Below are 24,669 nucleotides of genomic sequence, written 5' to 3'. Positions count from 1 at the left end.
GAAATGCTGAGGTCTCCCAGGCGAACCATTGCCACTTTTAAATCATGTATTTTGTCACATTTCAAGATTCTATTTACAGAATCAGCAGTGCGCCCTGAAAGAGTATTAAAAAAATCATAGTTTACAACATTAATCCAAGTTAATTTATCTAGCCTGTTTTTGGCAATAACCTAATTACTGATTACTGGCTATAGAGATTTCCAGTATCAATCCCCAGACATATTATTTTCTCTCTGGTATTTTCTTTTGTCTACATAAATACATCAATTTCATGGGAGCACACCATTTTTTAAAGCATTTAATCAATTACCCAATCTTCGCTATATCAAAGTACTCCTTATAAAATAAGTATACCAACACTAATAACTCCTGACACAAAACTTATGATGTTGCATTTGAAGAAAAATGTGGTAAACTAGTTGATTAAGGAAGGTAGTATTTTACAAAATATTTTTATAGACCTTATAGATTATATCTAATACCTATGTTTCCCATAATTTACACCTACCACCCTTTGATTGTATGTTAAGTAAGGAAAGCCTGAGTAGTTGTTATTTGTTCTAATACACCATTCAAATGCCTCAAAACTGGAAATAATAATTTGAGCCTCTTGTATAATCATGCTTTTTTCTAAATTGTAACAGAATGTATGCTCATGCTCAATGTGAACTTACTGCCATTTGTAAATAAGAAATTAATTTAGCAAATATCTTCTTAATAGTATCTAGAGTATTCCCTGTTGCATGTAGACATATGTGCAGTTGTCTTCTCTGTTAGTGGATCAGAAATGAACCCATCCCTCAGTGGATTGAAAGCACACCATGAGTTAGGAGAATGTAGTTCATGGTATAGACCAGCAGGAGGGCAACAGGGTGATCAGCGCAATACTTGGAAGTATCAACCACGAAGCAGTCAGCAATGTTGACACAGAGAGAAGAGATATATTCAGGTACTTAATGAAATACACCTTGCCTCCCAAAACAGTAAAAGAGTAACAAAGCCTATATGTCAAGGAAATTGTTCTTGCAAATATCTAAGGTGACTAGGTAAGAGGTAGCAACTCTTCTAAGATGTAGCCTTCATCTTCTCCCCCAGAACCAATGACTATATGGCAAAGATACAGTCCTGATCCCCTTCTTAGCACACTGAGTAAAATAATAGTTTTTAAAGTTTAATGGAAAACATAGTAGTTGCCATTCATTGAAAGTGAAGATTACATAGTTTTTTAAAAATGTACTCTCTAGAGGAACATTTTATTCTTTGGCATAATTTGTCAGGCCATGAAGATAGAAAAGGTGGTGACTCTACCATCTTAGATTCCAGGCTTTCTGTAGCATCCACTGCCTAATAATACTTGTGGCTGCAGGGTAATCAGTGAGTGGTTTAAGGTTTGATGATCACACCTTAAAGAACTTTGGTTTGTTCAGATTACAATGCATCATCTAATAGGATGAACAATCCCTGACACTCATTGCAGAAACAACTATATTTCTTTCCCTTTGACATAATTTCCAGATTACTTCCTGTTTTTAAAATTTTTGGCAGTATGTGTTGACAGAAACTTATTTGATCTTGATTCCAACAAAACAACTTTTCTATGTAGAGGGACCCTATCCCTGTCAAAAGCCATTTTTTTAACTTCTCTTTTAAAACAGAACATTGTACTAACTTTCAAAGATAATACCCATGGGATAAATGTATTGTTTCATATGATTTTGCATAATGTGTTATTCATTTATAAATATTACTCTATCAAACTGTTAACAAATTATTCCCTTACACACATTTAGAAAATAACCTAATAAAGTTATATTTAGTGAGTGTTATGTTTTTAAAAGGAGGATTACATTGTTAGTACCATATACCTCCTTAACTTTCTGGAAACAGGGATTATGAACACTGCATATTTGAATCCCAAAATTGTTTTTTTTTGTTGTTTTTTGTTTTGTTTTGTTTTTGTTTTTGTTTTTTTTGAGACGGAGTCTTGCTCTGTCACCCAGGCTGGAGTGCTGTGGCCAGATCTCAGCTCACTGCAAGCTCCACCTCCCGGGTTCACGCCATTCTCCTGCCTCAGCCTCGCGAGTAGCTGGGACTACAGGCGCCCGCCACCTCGCCCGGCTAGTTTTTTTGTATTTTTTTAGTAGAGACAGGGTTTCACCGCGTTAGCCAGGATGGTCTCCATCTCCTGACCTCGTGATCCGCCCATCTTGGCCTCCCAAAGTGTTGGGATTACAGGCTTGAGCCACCGCGCCCAGCCCCAATGTTGTTTAGAACAAAGTTTTGCATAAGTGAAAATATCAACCCTTGTCAATAATAAAACTATATTTGTTCATTCCATAAGTATTTTCTGAACATCTGATATAAGGCAGGCACTCTGTTCTGGTGAAATAGTAGTGGGCAAAATAGAAAAGTTCCTTTATCCTGTGGATTTTGCAATATCATGGGAAATAGGTTATACAGTAAGTAATATTTACCGTGTGCATATTTTGTGCCAAGCCCAGTTTTCAAAATTCTGTAAGTTACTAACATTTAATTCCCACAACAGGAATATGACATGAGTACTACTTTATCACCAGCTTTCGGTCAAGGGAATAGAGAGGAGGTCCATAACTTGCCCAAACTAGTGTGTTATGGAGCGTAGCTTTGTAGCTAGGCAGCTTGATTTCTGAGGTTGACTCCTGACCAACTGCTGTATCGTGTCTCTTCTTTAGAAAAACATTGCTTATTGATATCCAGGCCTGCCGGCCTATCTGAAGAATTTCCCTTGGTATGTAGTAAAGAAGGCTTTATGCGCTGAATTGTGATAGGTACAGGAGTAGACAGTGTTGGATTCTGCCTGCTGCTTATTTTAATGACACTTAAATGGTGACAGGTATAGGCAGAGGGAAGTATTGAAATTGAAAGTACAGGACGGGCGCAGTGGCTTACACCTGTAGCCCAACACTTTGGGAGGCCAAGGCGGGTGGATCACAAGGTCAGGAGATTGAGACCATCCTGGCTAACACAGTGAAACTCTGTCTCTACTAAAAATACAAAACATTTAGCCAGGCACGATGGCGGGCACCTGTAGTCCCAGCTACCGGGGAGGCTGAGGCAGGCGAATGGTGTGAACCCAGGAGGCGGAGTTTGCAGTGAGCCAAGATTGCGTCATGCACTCTAGCCTGGGCAACAGAGCGAGACTCCATCTCAAAAAAAAAAATACTAAAAATAAAATAAAATAAATCGAAAGTACACTTGCTGAACAAACAGAGTGTGAGTGGTTGATAGATGAATTGGAATGGTGAGGTGAAATCTCATGGCAGGAAGTTAGCAAGGTGTGTGAGGATGTTCCTGAGCGTTGTATGACCATGGATACCAATCAAGCACCTTGTGCTCAGACTGCCCAGAGAAGAAGACCCTTATTGGTATGGTATTGGCATTTACTGGGGAATATAATAATTTTCTTTGAAGAAAGCATCAGTGATTAGACTAGGTGAAGGTCTTCAAGCAGGGACACTGGACTTACATTTTCTTTCCTAACTCACTCTTGATGGGCATGGATTGCTATTCAATTATAAAGTTTTTAAGCCTTGTTCTTAACTCAATTTTCTTTTATGCAGTGCAATACTGTGCATTTTCATAATTCAGGAAGGCATCTGAGGATTGAAGAAATATAAGTTCTCTTTTCTATCTTTGTGCCCTGGAGCAATATATATACCTTCAAATTCCGTAGTAAATACCAGGCATCCAAAACCATTTGGGGCACCACAAAATTACTATTGCATCAGTATGGTCCTTTATGATACTTTGGGAACAATACCAAGCCAGGAGTAATAAAAATCCCAGCAAGGAATTACTGTTGTGTAGGCATAGTTTTACAGCAGAGTCTTTAACAATGAGGATGCAGTCCCAAGTAGGTGGTAGAGGAGATCCCAGGAGCAATGTGAGGTAGATAAGACAGGGTAGTGAGTTCAGCCCTCAGAACATCAGTTTGGAGCTTAATTCTTCATTGACACAATGTCCTACCTTCAACATCTTTGGCAAATGCAGCTCTCTGCCTAGTCATTAATGAATACTCTCTTCCATTAAAATATCCACATTATTATCAAACTTCACTATCACCTAGCAATTTATTGTTTGTCTCTGATTTCCACTTAGCTGGACATAAGCTAAGTAATGGTGTGCATTTGTCCAAAATGAAAAAGAAAACAAAATGAAGGTTTTATAATTTCTCTATTGAATTGTTTACTTGGGCTGTTTTGCACAAGAAGTCACAGATGCTTCCCAGTAGGCTGTGGGTGTACCTGCTGGACATCTATCCCAAGGGCACTGATTCCATATTATAAAACTGGAGAGTAAGCAGTTAGTTCACCCCTGATGACTTACAGCCGCCAAGGGAACTAGGAGGTAAGACTGTGTTTGCCAAACAATTTTGCCTCCATGAACTCTTAAGTCTCTGAATAGATGATCATGGTCTGTAACTTCTAATTTTGTCACAGAATTGATTAACACTCACTTTGAGTGCACTGAATTATAATCTTTATAGCATGCTTCACTCAGCACCTGACTTGTTATTAGTCAGATTGTCATGAGACCTCCAAGTTCCAGAGACTAATTGCAAGGGAACATTTAATATATGAATTACCTTGTATTAATTTATTTGAATATATTACAGGTTTTAAAGTATAATTTAACAGAAATTGAATCTCAGAGTTGGCAAATGTGATCATCCTCAAATGTTTAAAGTGAGAAAATAGTGAACTTTATATTCAAGCTGGAAAAATCTTATTTTTAAAATGGCAACTGTTCACATGGGCTCATAAAATAACGATAAAACAACAAAAAAGAGAATCTGAACTCAAAATATCATGGAAAAGTTGCATGAACTGCCAAGTGGGTGATGCAGAGCTCTTTCTGTGGGACTTAGTGTTTTCAATATTTGCACAAACTCAAAAGAAAGAGATTGCATCTCTTGTTTGCCAATGCTTGACGCATCCAGATGAACTCTCTCTGGAGTCTATATCCAGAATCCAAATATCTGTCACTCCCACTGTTCAAAAGGTCCCAGCTATCCTATCCAAATTGAAACCTGTGCCCTACCCTGTACCACAAAATCTCTTTACCCATCTCTATATTTTATCTGAGCATTTATGGTCTTCCATAGTACTGTATAGTTGATGTATCTATTATAGTTATTTTTTTATCATTTATTCCCCTGCTAAAATGCAAGTTCCATGAAGATAAGGATTTTTGTCTTTCTTGTTAATGCATGTCTTACAGGTGCCTAGCAGTGCCTGGCATGTAATGGTGTAGAACACAAATTTATAGAATAAATGAATGACCTAATGCTAGAAAAAAGAATATACCCTTGCTACTCTGACTTTGCCTACTGGCTACCTGCCATGCCCATAGGCCAGTGTCGTCAGCATCACTTGGGGAATTGTCAGAAATGAAGAATGTGGGATCCACACATGTTTTACTAGGTTAGGATCTGCATTTTAACATGCTTTCCAGGTGATCTGTGTATACATTAAAGTTCAAGTCGTATTGTTTGTGTCTCTTATTTCATGGATGCTAGGATGCAGCTTAAGGCAGTAATCACAGAGGGTAGGAAATTTTATCTCTGCACATATGCCCCTGGCTTGTAGAATGTTCAGAATGGCTTGCTCTAGAAAACGGACAAGACATATGTTCAGGTGGAACATGGTTACCCACCATAAAGACCATAAACTCTGGACAAAACAAACTTTTAAATGCTTTTAGCTGGTTGACAATGGTCTGATCACGCCTAGAAATAAATATCCAACTGACATTCAGACACTTGAAACCCCGAGAGCCTGTGGGCAGAGCCTTGTCTGCCTACTCATTAGTGGTCTCATCTGAGACCAGTACAAAAAAAGACAAAACAACCGTTTCCAATAAATGCCCACAAAGGGTACATGTGGATGTAAGGATGGAGAGAACGGACTCTAGGGACTTCAAAAGGGGGAAGGGAAGGAAGGGAGAGAAGGGTGAGGGTTAAAAAATTATCTATTGTGTACACCATTTAATACTCGGGTGATGGGTATGTCAAGGGCATATGAACCAGAGCAATTCCATCTTAAACAGGAGCTGAGTAAAATGAGGCTAAACCTACTGGGCTGCATTCCCAGATGGTTAAGGCATTCTAAGTCACAGGATGAGATAGGAGGTCAGCACATAAAGACCTTGCTGATAAAACAGGTTGCAGTAAAAGACCCAGCCAAAACCCACCAAAACAAAATGCCGCGAGAGTGATCTCTGGCCGTCCTCACTGCTACACTCCCATCAGTGCCATGACGGTTTACAAATGCCATGGCAACATCAGAAAGTTACTCCATATGGTCTTAAAAGGGGAGACACGAATAATCCACCACTTGTTTAGTATATCATCAAGAACTAACCATAAAAATGGGCAATCAGCAGCTCTCGGGGCTGCTCTGTCTATGGAGTAGCCATTCTTTTATTCCTTTACTTTCTTCATAAACTTACTTTCTTAATAAACTTACTTTCTTAATAAACTTACTTTCACTTTGCACTGTGGACTTGCCCTGAATTATTTCTTGAGAGAGATCCAAGAACCCTCAGTTGGGGTCTGGATCAGGTCCCCTTTCTGGTAACAGGTACACTAGAAGCCAATGATTACAGACATTGCAAAGTGTATGTTATACGCCAGGCTTTGTTCTAAGTATTTTATTGCTCTTCTGTTTCCATGTCAATACTAAGTCATTTGTTTTATAGATGATCTTGGTCCAGATGGAAGTTCTCAACAAGAGTTTGTCAACAAAAAGGATAAAACTCTGTAAAACATTGGAGAATTATTCTGGGTCAAGTATGAGGACTATGAGATATGACACAGCTTCAGAGGGTCCTGAGAACATGTGCCCAAGGTTGTTGGGCTACAACTTGGTTTCATAAGTTTTAAAGAGACATAAGACATTAATCAATACATGTAAGGTGTACACTGGTTCAGTCTGGAAAGGGGGGACAACTCAAAGTGGGGCCTTCCAGGTCATAGGTGGATTCAAAGATTTTCTGATTGGCAATTGATTGAGATAGTTAAATTATTATCTAAAGACCTGGGATCAGTACAAAGGAATGTCTGGGTTATGATAAGGCATAGTGAAGACCAAGGTTTTTATCGTGCAGATGAGGCCTCCAGGTGGCAGGCTTCAGGGAGAATGGATTATTAATGTTTCTTATCAGACTTAAAAAGGTGCCAAGCTCTTAATTCATTCTCTCCTGGATCAGGGAAAGGCCCTGGAAGGGAAAGGTGGATCTCCACAGAATGCAGATTTTCCCCACAAGAGAAAACCTTGCAGAGTCATTTCAAAATATGTCAAAAAATATATTTGGGGGTAAAATGCTTTGATTTCTTTCAGGACCTGTTCTCTGTCATGTTGGTATCTTATTGCCATGAAGATGCTGTTTGTCAGTCTTAAGATCTTGGCTGTAACATTAATGTTGGTCAGTGGTGCCTGAATTCTAAAGAGAAGAGGGCATAATACATGTCCTGCTCACCCTAACTATTATGGCCTGAGCTTGATTTACAGGTTAACTTTGGATTGTCTTTGGTAGAAAGGAGAGGCCCATTCAGTTGGGGACCAGTTTAAGATAAGGACTGTTTCTCCCTGGTGGAATTCCACTTGTCAAATCAAGTGCTTAGAATTTTATTTTTGGTTTACAAGTTTCAACTTCTTTAGCAATAACTGGTGTCATTCTGCTCTTAGCTCTTGCCCAAGTAGTTCAACAACATATAGGTGGATTTGTACACCAGAAGAATTGGTAAACAAATAAGGACTGAAAATGAACTCCATAAAGCAAAATAATTACCTTTTTTTTTCTCAGCCAGAAGCTCAAGTTTTACTTTTCCACATTTCCAGAATCACACTGAACAATGAGTTAATGAGAAGTTTTTTCTAATAGAAAGGATCAGACCATCGGCCAGGTGCGGTGGCTCACGCCTGTAATCCCAGCACTTTGGGAGGCCAAGGCAGGTGGATCATGAGATCAGCAGTTCAAGACCAGCCTGGCCAACATGGCGAAACCCCGTCTCTTTTAAAAATGCAAAAATTAGCCGGGCATGGTAGCGGACTTCTGTAATCCCAGCTACTCAGGAGGTTGAGGCAGGAGAATTGCTTGAACCCAGGAGGTGGAGGTTGTAGTGAGCCAAGATCGTGCCACTGCAAAGTGTCAGGTCATCTTGTGATAAGCATTATTGTATATCATTAAACTCTTTAGAGCATCTTTCTTTGTAAATTAGTCTTCAAAAATCTGAATATACACTATGGTAGCACTAATGAAAAATATGTTCAAGGAAAAGAAAATGTCAGGAAATACCCAAGCATTAAAATACAATATATCATCTCTCTGTCAAGAAAAGTAGGCATCCTATATATTTTTTTTTTCATGATTTAAGGCAGGTTCTAAAATTCATTATTTCTGTTGATGAATTCTGTCCATTTCGCTAACTTACCTGTCAACAGATAGTTCTGATTTCCATGTTACAATTTTAACATCTTCAGCCCAAGGCAAAGTAGGAAAATAGGAAGTAGGGAAATTATTTTTATACTGAGTTTTTCCTCCTTCTCTTCCTTGCTTGCCTGTCCTTAGGCACACACCCATCAAATGTTTGCTTCTTATCAAACTAGCTCAAAGAAAGCATGAAATTCAGCCTGCCAAGGTGCAGTGGTTCTGGCATCACTGATAGGAGTGATTTGCACTTAAGCCAACTTGAAAAGTTTAAGATAAGGACTATTTTTCCCTGGTGGAATTCTAGTAGTCGAATCAAGTTGAGGTCTTTTTAGACATTTGAATACACCCCAAGTCAGGTCACCCTACATCCTAACTGGTGTACTTTGCTTCCCAAGTGTTCATACTCCCTTCAAAGATCTTTGCCTACAGATATTATAAATACCTTGCTCCTCACTAATTTTAACCTCTGAAGTTCACTTAACATTCGTTGAAGTCTAATTTGCTTAAAAGAATCAAGCTTGTTAATTGTGGAATGTAAACGCTGAGGACTATGCCAAGTTTTTCTAGATTCTTGAACTTTGGACATTCAGGAATGGCAATTTAAAAATCAATATGGGTTTAGGAATGTTAACCAAATTAACATTGCATTCCTGTTCACACCCTGCCTTTAATGAGTCTTTTTTATTTTCTACAAGGCTGATCATTATAATTATTTATGCCCCAATTAGTCAGATAAAGCAAATTGCTTTTGTTCTATTAGGCTGTATGCTGGATTCAACTTGCATTAGTAATACATCTTGCACTCGGTGTTCACTTGCAAACTAAAAGGCAGCCACATTTTTTATTCTACAGTTTCCTAAAACCCTATTTACTTTTAAATTTTACTGTTTACTGTTTTTCTCAAGAAGATTTCCTCCTGGCATCAACATCCTGTGAAAAATTCAGTACTTTGAAATTCCAGATTTAGTTTCCTTTCAGGGTCTTTGGCTAATTTCCCGAGGTGGCCATGATAAACTATAAGGCCTGCAAAATGTCTAATGTGCAATCATTGTACTTCACATGCCTGAAACCTATCCACTGTAGTGGAACACTGTAAGACTTAAGGAGACTCTTTCCCTGACTTTGAAATGTTTATAATATTTAAAGAACTCTATTGCTTTCAGTCTAGTATTAAACCCTGTTACTATTAAATTTTACCCAAAATCTATACAGAGCCATGGATTTAATCAATCTTCATTGACTTGATATCTAACATACTCCTGTAATAGCTTCTACTGAAATTTTAATTAGAAGTAAGAAAATGTTCCCATACTTTGATGCTCAAATCTTCTATACAACTGAACAGAAAAAAAAGGGGTCCTATTTTATTTTTTAATTGTGAAGTAAATGCAACATTTTCAAGACAGTGACTCTTTTAATATTTAAGTCATGTTGCAGGACTCGTATGGTCACAAGCAAGACGATTTGTGGAAATGAGTAAGTGGAAATGAATCCTAAGCTATTTGACTTACAGCTTTATTAATTAAAACAAGAGTCTAATATTTAAGAATATATTCTTTAGTTAATATTCTCTCTTTAATCAATTATTGATCAAAGATAAATTTCTATTTCCTGACATTACATATAAACCTCTAAGAACAAAAGTACTGTTACTGGATAAAATGTAATTAAACTAGAGATTGTTTTGACACATTTCAAATTTGAGGAATTTAAATTGTGAAGTTTCAGTCTCATCCCTAGCTAACGCTGAAGTGGCTTTCATCATAATCAAGTGCACACGCATGCACACACACAGAAAACATTTGCAACCATAGATTTCAAACACTTGCTATTTATGGCAACACTACTCTAGTTCACAAAAACCTGGCCTTAGTTTTTATTTAACCCATGTGAGCTTTCTGTCTTACAATCATCACAGGAGTTTGAAAAAAGAGTTAAAAGAATCCTCATTGGACGGCACTCTGAGAGATGCTGTTGGTGTAGGGTAATACATTAGTCAAGGTTCTCTAGAGAACCAAAACCAATAGGATATGTGTATCCAAAGAAAGAGATTTATTTTAAGCAATTGGCTTGTGTGAATACAGAGGCTGAAAAGTCCCAAATCTGCAAGCTGTTGCAGTTCTAGTATGAAGACTGACAGTCAATGACCCAGGGCAGCCCATGATATGGTTGACGCCTGAAGGCTATCTGCTAGAGAATTCCCTCTTGCTCGGGAAACTGGTCTTTCTGTTCTATTTAGGTCCTCAACTAATTGGATGAGGGCCTCCCACATTATAGAGGGCAATCTGCTTTAACCCAGAGTTTACTGATTTAAATGTTAATCTTATCCAAAAACACTTTCCAAATTGACACATAAAATTAACCTCACAAATCCACCCGTTGGCAATGTGGCACCCAGATGCATCTACTTAAACCATACTTTATCTCCGAATGAAAACAGTAACCATGTCATACCTGCACCTAAGGTGATACAGCCTTCCTGCATACAACCCAGAGAGTATGCCAAGCCTTTGGGTGATGCTCAGTCTTCTCCTTGGTATCCTGTAATGGATATTGTGACATAAAGTTAACAATGCTTCACCATTATGGTATAAAGTCAGCACCTCTTATGATACATAATAGAGGGATAAAAGAGGGGAAAAGACAAAATGTTGATAGATAGATTAATACACACACAGATATATTTTTAACGAAGTGAGGAGGACTCATGATAATCGCAGTCCTCATTTCTGTAACTGGTTACATGGTCAAAGCTGTTGTCTGTAACTACCATCTGCCAGTACCCATTGCTTGTTCCCTGTGCCTTCAGCAAGCTCCTCAGCTGGCCTTCGTGCGTTTTTCTTGGTTGTAGGAGAAACTAGATGCCATAAATCATTCTTTACCTTACTGGGGCTATCTTGACATACTACACACTGACAGACTCCTAGAAATTTCACTGGAGTAGAAGTCCCTTGAAATTTAATCAGATTTATTTCCCATCCACTGACATGCAAATGTCTTACAAATAAATCTAGGGTAGCTGTCATTTCTTGCTCAGTAGGTCTAATCAACTTAATGTCATCAATGTAAACGACTAGTGTGCTATCGTCTGAAAGAGAAAGGCAACCAAGATCTCTGCAAACTAGACTGTGACAGAGTGCTGTAAAGCTGATATACCCCTGAGGTAGGACAGTGAGGTATATTGCTGTCCATTGCAAATGAAAGCAAACTGCTTCTCATGAGCCTTAGAAGCAAGGATGGAGAAAAGGGCTTTTTCTAGATCAATACCTGCATGTAAGATGCCAGGGTAGGTGTTAAATTGTTTAACTAATAAAATCACAGGGTACGTGTTAAATTGTTTCAATAATGAAATGCAGCTGCTACAATTAAAGTTCACCTTTTTGTTCAGCTTATGATAGTCCAGTACCATTTTCCAAGATCCATCTGTCTTCTGCACAGGCTAACGAGGAGAGGGGAATGGGGATGAGGTGGAAATCATTATCCCCAACTCTTTCAAGTCCTTGATGGTGGTATTAATCTCTGCAGTCCCTACAAGAAGGCACTGCTTTCGGTTTGGTGGTTTTGGTTTGCTATATTTCAGATTAGAAGTGGTTTTAATGACTTCCACTTGGCTATTTACACCATAATAGTCCCCATTTCAAAGATCACAGAGCAACGTGGAGATTACGTATGTCTCTTCTAATTATGCATTCTGAAACTTCAGAAATAACCACAGTGTGGGTTTGGGGGCACCCTGGGCTCACTGTGAGTTGGACCCTAGCTAATAATCTGTTGGTCACCTGATCTCCGTAAGGCCCTACTGTGACTGGAGGGCCACATGATGTTTTGTATCACCTAGAATAGTGTCAGTTCAGACCCAGTGTTTTAATATAATGTTTTTATAATTAAAAAAAAAAAATCATGTAAGAAACAAAGATTCTTATCTTTCCTCCCTCATTCCCTAAAAAGAGAAATTATAACTGACGTTGTATACCTCTCAGAGAATAAAGAAAGAAGTTGCTATCAGGTTCAACCTCTCTCAGGAAATGGAGATTACACTTATTTCAGAAAAAAAATTCAAAACCGTAACTTTTCTGGTTGCTAAGCAGCCTACTAAGAATGTTTAGGAATAAGAATGTGAAAAAGCAGAATACATTTATATAGATTTGTGCTTTAAAGTGACAGAGCGGTGAGACAGTAACTGTGAAGGATCTGCAGGTATAGGAGGCACAGAGGGAGCAGACGCTGCTGGGCCCTGCAGCTGCACCACAGCCTGGCAGCACGTTGCTCTTGTGGGGAAGCTCTGGAGGCAAGGATTAAGCTCAGAAATGAGCGATGGAATTCTTTTCCAACAACAAATCTCATGGATAGCACTATGACTTCTAATCCCAAATAACATAAACTTTCTACCAATAGTAAAGTTAAACACTTTGAAATTCAGTGCATTACCTTGATTCATAGTTTTATTTCACAGAGCTGCTTTACATAACTGGTGAATAAGTCTAGTCTTTTCAACAGACAGGAAACTGACATAGGCTTTAAAAATATTAGTGAAAGGATCTGGGAGAAATTCTATAGCAGAGTGGCTGAGTGGCTGCGGGGACTTAAGCAAACTAAGTTTTGGTGGACCCTCATTTCTCAAAAATGAAATTTTGTTTTTAAAGGGAAAACACTTCTACGGTAACCCCTGGGATTTATAATGCCTAATAGTACTATCACTAAATTATATTCAAGTTATATTTAAACCTTTCAGACTTTTGTTCATATACTTCTAAAACCTCAAAGTTGAAATTGTCACTAAAGATCACGTGGTTCAAAGGCTCAACTTCCTTTGAATTCGGCTAATAGCATCTCTGACAACGGCAAGCTGAGCAGGGAATTTGTGGTTACCAATAACCCCCTTGGGAAGAAACTGTGATCTCTTAGGAGGTAGTTCTCAACCTCTTGGGTAAATCAATTCATCTGTGCAATGCAGTTAATTTACAGAGGGGCTGAATCCCCCGTAAATTGACTGAATACCCAGGAGACGAGACTGGGGCAATTCCTTTTTTGTTGTGTTTTTGTTCCTGGTAATTTTTATTTATTTAAGACATTCTATTTTTTAAAAGTAGTGTTAGGTTCACAGCAAAATTGAGAGGTAGGTATAGAGATTTCTTGGATACTCCCGGGCCCCACATATGCACAGCCCCCTCCCTTAACATCCCCACCAGAATGGTACATTTGTTACAGTCAGGGAACCCACAGTGACACTGCATCATCACCAGAGTCCATAGGTTTCATCAGGGTTCACTGTTGGTGCTGTACATCCTGTGGGTTTGGGCAAAAGTGTCATGACACATATCCACCAAGGTGGCATCATACAGAGTGATTCCATTGCCCTGAAAGTCCTCTGTGTTCTGCGTCTCCGTCTCTGCCTCCCTGATAATCCACAAAAGGATGCTGTACAATCTTTTTACTGTCTGCATAGTTTTTATTTTGCAGAATGTCATGCAATCGGAACCATTCAATATGCAACCTTTTCAGATTGGTTTCTTTCGCTTTATAATATGAACTTAAGGTTCCTGCATGTCTTTTCATGGCTAGATGACCAGGTTGATTCCTTTTGATTAAACTCCATCTGTGATTCTGGTGCACACCAAAGATCAAAGACTGTGTACCACTGTGCATTGTCACAGGATTATGGTAGGCTACACAGAGCAGAAGTGTGATTGCTTTTCGTTTGTTTTGAAGAGAGCAAGATTGCACTTGCACAACATAAGCTCCTCAACACTTAGACATTACAAAAGGTGTCAGAAGGACCAGACGCAACACTTCCACCACTCCTGGCCTTTCTCGTTCCATTTTCATTATCATAAAGCCAAGGGTAGGAATAAAAATAGTTTTGTTTACTTTGGAAATGTGAAATGTTATTTTTCAATAATTCACTGGTGAACTCACTAAAAACTTTAGGAAGAAGGGAAGTCAGAGAAATAATATTTTGTAATTAAAATAAGTTCCTTTGTTCACACAATCACTTCTTATTTAATGTTAGTTATGTGTCTGGCAAAGCTCTGTTTATCGTGGAAACTGAAGAGATGAGAACAAGAAGTTCCCTGCGTATGTAGAGCCTAAGTTCCAGATAGGACGGTGGACAATGTGCAATTAAACAGGTAAATGAGCAAAATAAGTTTAGGTATTGAAAACTGCTATAAGGGATGCAACATTGTGGCAGAACTAGAGAGTGCCTGGGGATAAAGTTAAGAGTCTGTAGAAACTAGGATGGCTGGGAAGGTGTCTAAGGAGAGCTAGTAAGAAGGAGTCGGTGTGCTGTGGGAAGAGCATTTAGCAGAAACTGTAACACAATAGTGACAGCCATGAAGAGGTCGAAGACCAGACTGCAAAGCAGTAAGATGAGGTGTCTATTGGGGTCTTGGGAATTGCAATTTAGTAGACACAGATGTGACTAGAAGCCAAATTGTGTTTCAAAAAGAAGAAGGGGTATAGGGATTTTTAGAAGGATGCTGAGGGTAATTACACAAGTTGTTTTGAAAGAATCATCATTGGTGGAGGTGGCTGACTTAGTACTTGAGTTCACAGTTCATTGATTGTTACTGTTGAGGAGTTGCAGACCTGGAAAGATTTAGCTGTTTTCTAGGATATTGCGGGTGTGGTACTTTCGCCCTGTTCAAAGGTTCAAGGCAAGTTCCTGTGTTGCCAGGTTGCAGGATGTGCAGGGAGTCCTCTTTAGAAGGGGTTCCCACTCTGTTTTAGAGCTCTGACCCAGAGTGGTGCTGTTTAGTAAATCACATTTTACAACAGAAAGAAGATGGAGTAGTTGAGATGAGTATGAAATAGGACTAGTGGTAGAAGAGGTCAGAGGGGAGGCAGGGCGCAAATCCTGTGTCTTTTAGGTTATTCTAAGCAAAAAGGGGATTGAATTTTATCTTTAATCATCACTCTTCTCCAAGGTAAAGACTGACTTGAAGATGGGGAAAAAATGAAATAGTACAAGTAGAAAAACCTTTTAAGAGACTGTTTCTCAGTTCACAGGTCTTATTGATGAAGTGGGGAGGCAGCAGAAGCTGATACACCAATTTCAAATTTCAGTTACCTTGAGCTTGTTTATATTGCATATGTGTTTCCCATACTGATCCATTTCCCATTTCATTATGCCACATTTACAAACTATTAAAATTAACTTTTTTGGCATATGTATCCTATCCCATCTTTTTATACTCTATACTTCTCTTACCTAACTCAATATGTATACAAAGCACTATGAGACTTAATAAATTACAGTTCCATAAATGATAAGCAAATTTAATTAAATTTCTAAAATTTACATAATCTTGAGAAAATCTTCCTGTTTTATGTCACTGTTGAGTATATGGAATAATTTATTAATATCATTTATAGTTTAGAAATTAATATGGTTTGACTCTGTGTCCCCATCCAAATCTCACCTTGACTTGTAGCTTTTATAATCCCCACATGTTGTGGGAGAGACCTGGTGGGAGGTAATTGAATCATGGGGGCAGTTTCCCTCATGCTGTTCTCATGATAATGAGTGAGTCTCATGAGATTTGATGGTTTTAAGTATCTGGCATTTCCCCTCCTGGCACTCGTTCTTTCTCCTGCTGCCCTGTGAAGAGGTGCCTTCAGCCATGATTGTAAGTCTCCTGAGAACTCTCCAGCTATGTTTAATTGACTATGAGTCAATTAAATTAACTAGTCTTGGGTATTTCTTTATAAATTACCTCGTATTTGGTATTTCTCCATACCAGCGTGAGAATGGACTAATACAGTAAATTCATACCAGAAGTATTGCTGTGCTGCTATAAAGATACTTGAAAATGTGGAAGCAACTTTGGAACTGGGTAACAGGCACAGGTTGGAACCATTTGGAGGGCTCAGAAAAAGACAGGAAAATGTAGGAATGTTTGGAACTTCCTAGAGACTTGTTGAATGACTTTGACCAAAATGCTCATAGTGATATGGACAATAAAGTCCAGGCTGAGGTGGTCTCAGATGGAGGTGAGAAACTTCTTGGGAACTGGAGCAAAGGTGACTCTTGCTATGTTTTAGCAAAGAGACCAGTGGCATTTTGCCCTGTCTTAGAGATCTGTGGAATTTTGGACTTGAGAGAGATGATTTAGGGTATCTGGTGGAAGCAATTTTTACCTGGTAAAGTGTACAAGAGAAAGAAGAGCATAAAAGTTCGGAAAATATTCAGACTGATAATGAAATAGTAAAGAAAAACCCATTTTCTCCCCTATTTTCTGGAGGAAAATTTAAGCCTGCTGCAGAAATTTGCATAAGCTGAATGTTAATCACCAACACAATGGGGAAAATGTCTCCAGGCCATGTCAGAGACTTTCATGGAAGCCCCTGTCATCATAGGCCTGGAGGCCTAGAAGGAAACAATAGTTTCCTGAGCTGGGCTCAGGGCCCACCTGTTGTGTTCTGCCCAGGGACCTGGCGCCCTGCAATCCAGCCACTCTAGCCATGGCTAAAAGGAACCAAGGTACAGCTTGGGCCATGGCTTCAGAGGGTGCAAGCCCCAAGCCTTGGCAGCTACCTCTTGCTGTTGAGCCTGCAGGTGCACAAAAGTCAAGAATTGAGGTTTGGGAGCCTCTTCCTAGATTTCAGAGGATGTATGGAAACATCTGGATGTCCAGGCAAAAGTTTGCTGCAGGAATGGAGTCCTCATGGAGAACCTCTGCTAGGGCAGTGCAGAAGGGAAATGTTGGGTTGGAGGCCCCACACAGAGTCCCCAGTGGGGCACTGCCTAGTGGAGCCATGAAAAGGGGGCCAACGTCCTCCAGACCCCAGAATGGTAGATCCACTGATAGCTTGTACCATGTACCTGGAAAAGCCACAGGCACTCAATGCCAGCTCATGAAAGCAGCTGGGAAAGGGACTGTACCCTGCAAAGGCACAGGGTGGAGCTACCCAAGGCCATGGGAGCACATCTCTTGCATCAGTGTGACCTAGATGTGAGACATGGAGTCAAAGGAGATCATTTTGGAACTTTAAGATTTAACGAATAACTGCCCAGTTGGATTTCAGCTATGCATGGTGCCTGCAGCCTCTTTCTTTTAACCAATTTCTCCCATTTGGAATGGGTGTATTTACACAATGCCTGTATCTAGGAAGTAACTAACTTGCTTTTGATTTTACAGGCTCATAGGCAGAAGGGACTTGCCTTATCTTAGATAAGACTTCAGACTTCTACTTTTTGGTTAAATTCTGGAATGTGTTAAGACTTTGGGGGGCTGTTGGAAGGGCATGATTGTGCTTTGAAATATGAGGACATGAGATTTGGGAGGGGCTAAGGGTAGAATGATATGGTTTGGTTCTGTGTCCCCACCCAAATCTCATCTTGAATTGTAGTTTCCATAATCCCCATGTGTCATGGGAGGGACATGTGGGTGGTGATTGAATCATGTGAATAGTTTCCCCCATGCTGTTCTTGTGAAAATGAGTAAGTCTCACAAGATGTGATGGTTTTAAAAGTGTCTGGCATTTCCCTTGCTGGCACTCATTTTCTCTCCTGCCACCCTGTGAAGACGTGTCTTCTTCCTTGTCTGTAGTTTTTCTGAGGTCTCCTCAGCCATACAGAACTGTGAGTCAATTAAAACTATTTCCTTTATAAATTACCCAATTTTGGGTATTTCTTCACAGCAGCATGAGAATGAACTTATACAGTAAAAAACCCTCAAATTTCAGAAAGCAATTTGGCAAATTATTATTTAACTTAAATTTATTTTGAAATCCAAATTAGCTACTCAAATGAGTTATAAATAAAATTATTTTGACGATGTTTCAAAGTTGGGTCGGGTGATTATAATATGATACTTCAACCATCTGAATGTGAGTTACGGAGACAGGAAAAAGAAACAGCAAGTAGAGACTGCATATTTTACCCTGTGCAAATGGTTGCTTCTCAGAACATGAAGTTTTGAGCACTCACAGAAAAGCAGTGCACTGCATAGATTACTCCCATGAGTCAAGGGAACAGCTGGGAGAAGCGATTGTATAGTAGTCTATATGTGACATTGACCACACTACTGCCTAATTTTTTTATTACCTCATTATGTTTTTTTGCTATACAATCACTCAAGCACTTTACAAAGCATGTAAAAGAAAGCCTAAAAGTACAAAGAAGAAAAATACTATTATATTTTAAGCACTGAAAGAAGATATTCATTAATATTTTGAGATACTGTTTTCTGAAAATTAATTTTACCTAGATTGATATTGATTTAGTTATTTTTCATCTTCTCCTTTCTCTCCTCCTCCTCCTTCTTCTTCTTCTCTTCCCTCCTCCTCCTTCCTCCTCCTCCCTCTTCATCTTTCTCCCTGCACCTCCTCCTTCTTCCTCCTCTTCCTCCTTTTTTCTCCTCCTCCTCCTCCTTCTTCTTCATCTTCCTCCTCTTTCTCCTCCTCCTTATTCCTCCTCCTCCTGTTTCTCCTCCTCCTCCCTCCTCCTCATTCTTCTTCTTTTTCTTCTTCCTCCTCCTCTTTCTCCCCCTCCTTCTTCTTCCTCCTCTTCCCTCTTCCTCCCTCCTCCTCCTCCCTCCTCCTCCCCTCCTCCTCCTCCCTCCTCCTCCCTCCTCCTCTCTCCTCCTCCCTTCTCCTCCTTCCTCTTCCCTCCTTCTCCTCCTGCTCTTCCCTCTATCCTCCTCCTCCCTCTACCTCCTCCTTCTTCCTCCTCCTCCTATTCCTCCTCCTCTTTCTCCTCCTCCTCCTTCTTCTTCTTCCTCTTCCTTCTCTTTCTCCTCCTCTTCCTTCTTCTTCCTTTTCCTCCTCTTTCTCCTCCTCTTCTTCCTCCTCCTCTTTCTCCTCCTGCTCCCTCCTCCTCCTTCTTCTTCTTTTTCTTCTTCCTCCTCCTCCTCTTTCTCCCCCTCCTTCTTCTTCCTCCTTCTCCTCCTTCCTCCTCCCCCTACTTCTCCTTCTTTTACTTCTCCTCCTCCTCCTCCTCCTCCTCCTCCTCCTCCTCCTCCTCCTCCTCCTCCTCCTCCTCCTTCTCTTCTTCTTCTTCTTCTTCTTCTTCTTCTTCTTCTTCTTCTTCTTCTTCTTCTTCTTCTTCTTCTTCTTCTTCTTCTTCTTCTTCTTCTTCTTCTTCTTCCCCTTCCCCTTCTCCTTCTTCTTCTTCCTCTTCTTCTTCTTCTTCCTCTCCTTCCTCTTTTTGGGGGATTGAGCAGCTTACATCATTTTATCCTTCTATACATAAAGTTGCATCTCACTTATTTTTTGTTTTATTTTGTTTTGTTTTCATCTTTGAGTGGAAAATAACAAACTCAATTTCTCTCACTGTACTGTCACAATACACTTCTGACACCAGATATGGTAGAATTTCTCTCCACTAGCAAGAAAGCAATCAATTCTGCAGCAGACATCAGCTTGGTGCCCTCTAATTCAGTTAAATTTTGACACTATATACCTAGAGATAGAATCAGATTGCACAGACTAAAGACTCAGTCCCACAAGACAGCCCGACTTCTGCTGCCAGTCAAAAGCCTCAAGTTATTTTGCCTGTGCTTTGGACCAGCTTGTTATAGATTCCCATAATCCCCTCCTTGGGTTCAATTAATTTGCTAGAGTGGCTCACAGGACTTAGGGAAACACTTAACTTTAAAGATTTATTACAAATGATGTATTAAAGGATAAAAAAATAAACAACCAGATGAAGAGATAGATATGGCAAGGTCTGGAACGGTACGAAGCACAGGAATATCTCCCTCTGTGGAGTTGGGGTGCATCTCCTTCTTGGTATGTTCATGTGCTCTTAACCACCTTCCGGAAAACCTCTTCATGTTCATCTACCTGCAGACTCCTTGAACTCTGCGCCTCTTTGGTTTTTGTGGAAGCTTCATTACACAGGCATGACTGATGATATCAGTAGCCATTGAGGATCAACTTAACCTTTACCTTCCCTACCCTCCCTGGAGATTGGGGACAGGAATGAAAGGTCCAACCCTCAAATCTCATTGTTGGTTCCCCTGGCAACCAGTCCCCGAACTGAGGCTACCCAGGGGCCCCTACCCATCAGCCAAATCATTAGCATACAAAAGATCACTTCACTTTGGAGATTTCAAGGATATTAGGAGTTAAAGGACAAGAAACACACCACATGTATATTTCACAATTATAAAAAGGTAATAATTGTTGATATGTTAAATTTCTTTGAAAATATGATTTGTATGTTTTCTAAAATAGCTCAGCCTATGTAAGCATAGAAAATTACTCAATAATATTTTTCAACATTGGATATGTGAACTATTTCTATTTCTAGTCATTTTATGTGCGTGTATCTGTGTCTATGTGAGAGTGTATGAGAAACCACCTTTGCAAAAATGATGATCGTAAGAGAAGTCTAGTATGGCTGACTCCATCTTGCTTCTAAACTCACAGGCTGGCGGTCCTCGCTTATTCCTGGGCACAGGCCAAGCTTACCAGGGGATGAATTCAGTTTGTAGTTTAACTTTAAAGCAAATATAATAATAGACCCTCCCTAAAACTGACCCCCTCTTTGCTAATGAAAGGCCATGAGAGACCTTATGGGAGCGACCTGAATTCTGCTAAAATGTAGGCATAGTTTAGCCGCTGTTTTGGAGGTCACAAGACCTGTGAATCCTCTAATTCCTACAGTTGATAACAATACTATTGTAGAACCTCAGATTCATCTTTTGAGATGTTTTCCAAACTTTAGCATTCTGATGATGGCCTAACTTCATCGAGACTTGGGACTCATGATTAAACTGGTCCTGTGGCCCCCATCCGGAAGCTCAATGCATGAAAATTGTTTTCCACACCCCTAAGATTTTATCCCCAACCAACCAGTAGCACCCAGTCCTTAGCCCTCTGCCCTCAAAATTATCCTCAAAAAAAAAAAAAAAAAAAACCCTAGCCTTCACATTTTCCTGGTAACTGATTTGAACAAGAATTTCAGTCCTCCGACCTGGCTGCTGTGGGACAATTAAACTCTTTCTCAATACCACGGTCTCAGTGAATTGATTTTGTCTGTGCAGTGGGCAGGAAGAACCTTTCAGGTGATTACATGTGTAATTACTATTTAGTATGACATTCCAAAATTGTATTCCACACTATAGAAGGAGAAAAATCCTCCTGATAATCACATTAATAAATATAACAGGATGTAGATAATAGTTAAAGTAATAAAGTCAATAACTACCAGGAAGCCAAAAGATCTTCTAATAGTATATATATATACTTATTAGTAAAATAGTATGAGAAATATCAAAAATATTAAAATATTAAAAGAAATAATAAATACACATTTCTATTCCTCATCCAATTGAAATATTATCTAATTAAGAAAAAATGAGAATGTACAAAAAGTGATAGAGTACATACAAATTCTGGTTTTCATTTGGGTCAAGAAATTACCCTAGAAGATCTTTGTGAATTGACACAACGTCGGAGCCTTCCCGTTTGTGAGTTACCACTATAAAAGAGTCTTTCTCCCAATGTCCATTGTCACCTCAAGACACTTTGTAAGCTCAGACTGCTAACTGTTTTGGATAACCTGGTTCGTTGTATCAGACCCCTTCCTTTTGGACCATCTATGGTTTGCAATTTATTTTGCCTTAGCCATAATTTTATTTGACCTTGGATTGAAGCTTTTCCCTGTCCTACAGCTCTCTTTTCTGGCTCTGGTCAGGCCTTCACACCTCCACTCTAGGCCAGGTCAATATGTTACTCTTCACTACTCTTGTAGTGGAGATTTGGGGAGGATGACACACATAAAACACTGAAAAATTCAATATAGAAACTTCTAAAGAGTTTCACATCCAGCATGGCAACATGAGATGATTTATAGGCCCACTGCCCCGTAGAATGGCTGAAAATTACAAATATATATATATATTTGTGTGTGTATATATATATATATATATATATTTATTTGTGTGTGTGTGTATATATATATTTGTGTGTGTGTATATATATATATATTTGTATATATATATATATAACAGTAACGAATAATTAGAGTCTCTGGAAATAGTCCTAAGGACACATAGCCAATAAAGAAAACACTTATTTAAGAAAATATAATTAAAACAGTTAAAGTCTGTTTCATTTTATGCATGACCTGCACTTCTACTTTCTCCTCCCAGTGTAGCATGTCTAAAATTTCACTCCAGATGGGAGCATCCAAGAGCACTCCCATAAGCAGGTTGCACTACCTTCCCAGGAGGGCAGTCCATCAGCATATCTCATCCATTTTTCACTTCTCTGTTGCAGAGACTAAGTAGTGGATGTGGTTGGGGCTGAGTGAAAGATGGGAATTCCTTCTCTAATCCACATCCACTCATGGAAAAGAGGCTGGACCACACCCACTCATGATAAGAGGCATGGAAAAGAGTGAGTGTACTGAGAATACTGGGGCCTTGATCACCCACACCCCAGCTTATAAGTCAAAGATTCTACGTTGGGATAGGCAATGACTCTGTCCCTATTCCCAGGCCTAGAGCCTGAGCTTATATTTTGCACAAGGGGAAAATAGGCCGAAAGCATAGCACCTCTCAAAAAACTAACTTTTGAAAAGAAACAAAAATGTTAATTAATAAAGTTAATATAACAACATCTATAAGTACATACTTGCTCTCCCTTCTTTACCCAGCTTCCCCAAAAGATATATAATTATATAAACTAATAATTATAAAAATGTATGTTTGGGTTTGTGACATATATAGTTGTAATATGTATCGCAATAATCCCACATGCAAAAAAGAAAAGGTGAATATAGTTGTATAGGAATAATACATCCACATAAGTTGAAATTAAGATATTATCAATTTGAAGCAGATATTGAAAAGTCAAAGTGTATATGCTAAGCTCTAGTGAAACCACTAAATAAACAGCTATATGTAGTTAAAAACAATAATTAAAATCATACATTAGAAAAATACACTTAATGCAAGAGCGTGCAGTAACTGAAGAAGAGAGAAACAAAAGTATCATGAGACACATAGCAAACAAAAAGTAAAATGGCAGACATAAATTCAACAATTTATATAACGATAGAAAATGAAAATGAGTAAAGCAACCCATTCAAAAGGCAAAGTCTGTCAGATTGAATAAAAGGAAAACAAAATCAAACTGCAAAAAAACAAAATCCAATTATATATTTCGTCCAGAAGACATTACTTCAGATTCAAAGATACAAAGAGATTGAGAGAAAAAGAATGGAAGAAAAATACATCACACCAACAACCATAAGAAAGCTGGAGTGGCTATACTAATATCACACAAAATAGACAAGAAAACAACAACAACAAAAAATGTGACTAGATAGAGAGAGGGGCATTTTATAATAATAGAAAGGCTCAATCTATCAGGAAGATATAACTAGGCATATATGCACCCAGAAAAGGATCTCCAAAATGCATAAGGGAAACAGACAGAAACAAAGCAGGAAGGGAGAAACAGACAATGCAACAATAGTTGGAGACTTCAAAACCTCACTCTCAAAAATAATTTGACAAATAGGCAGAATTTCACAAGGTGACAATATAAAGCTACTAGACCTAAATCTACAAAACGCTCCACCCAACAACTGCACGATATATATTCTTCTTAAGTGCACATGGAACTTTTTTTTCTTTCTTTCTCTCTCTCTTTTTTTTTTTTTTTTTTTTTTTTTTGAGACAGTCTTGCTCTGTCTCCCAGGCTGGAGTGCAGTGACACCATCTCAGCTCACTGCAAGCTCCAGCTCCCGGGTTCAGGCCCATTCTCCTGCCTCAGCTTCCTGAGTAGCTGGGACTATAGGTGACCACCACTACGCTGGCTAATTTTTTGTATTTTTAGTAGAGACATGGTTTCACCGTGTTGGCCAGTCCTGTCTCGATTTTCCGACTTCGTGATCCGCCCACCTCGGCCTCCCAAAGTGCTGGGATTACAGGCCTGAGCCACCGCGCCCGGCCGGAACTTTCTTCATGGTAGGTCATGTGCTAGACCATAAAAAAAATCTACCAGCACTTTGGGAGGCCGAGATGGGTGGATCACGAGGTCAGAAGATCAAGACCATCCTGGCTAACCCGGTGAAACCCCGTCTCTATGAAAAAATACAAAAGACTAGCCGGGCGAGGTGGCTGGCACCTGTGGTCCCAGTTACTCGGGAAGCTGAGGAAGGAGAATGGCGTGAACCCGGGAGGCGGAGCTTGCAGTGAGCTGAGATCCCACCACTGCATTCCAGCCTGGGCAACAGAG

General features: G+C 39.3%; 1 protein-coding gene across 14 annotated transcripts in view; it reads left to right on the top strand.

The window, feature by feature from the left end:
• LOC126951481 (calmodulin-1-like) overlaps positions 1 to 24,669 on the top strand; it is a 1,062,071-nt gene that overhangs the window by 828,962 nt on the left and 208,440 nt on the right. Inside the window, exon 1 of one of the 14 annotated variants that reach the window (XM_050785628.1) lies at positions 17,702 to 17,707. The exons of the other annotated variants lie outside the window; for them this stretch is intronic. The gene's annotated coding sequence lies outside the window, so the exon portion shown is untranslated. Of the gene's footprint in view, positions 1 to 17,701; positions 17,708 to 24,669 lie in introns of those variants that run through there. 14 annotated transcript variants of the gene reach the window in all.

This window comes from Macaca thibetana, chromosome 3 (genome assembly GCF_024542745.1).
Source record: "Macaca thibetana thibetana isolate TM-01 chromosome 3, ASM2454274v1, whole genome shotgun sequence".
NCBI lineage: Eukaryota > Metazoa > Chordata > Mammalia > Primates > Cercopithecidae > Macaca > Macaca thibetana.
The sequence above is the reverse complement of the archived record's forward strand: the minus strand, read 5'-3'. Positions and strand labels throughout refer to the sequence as shown.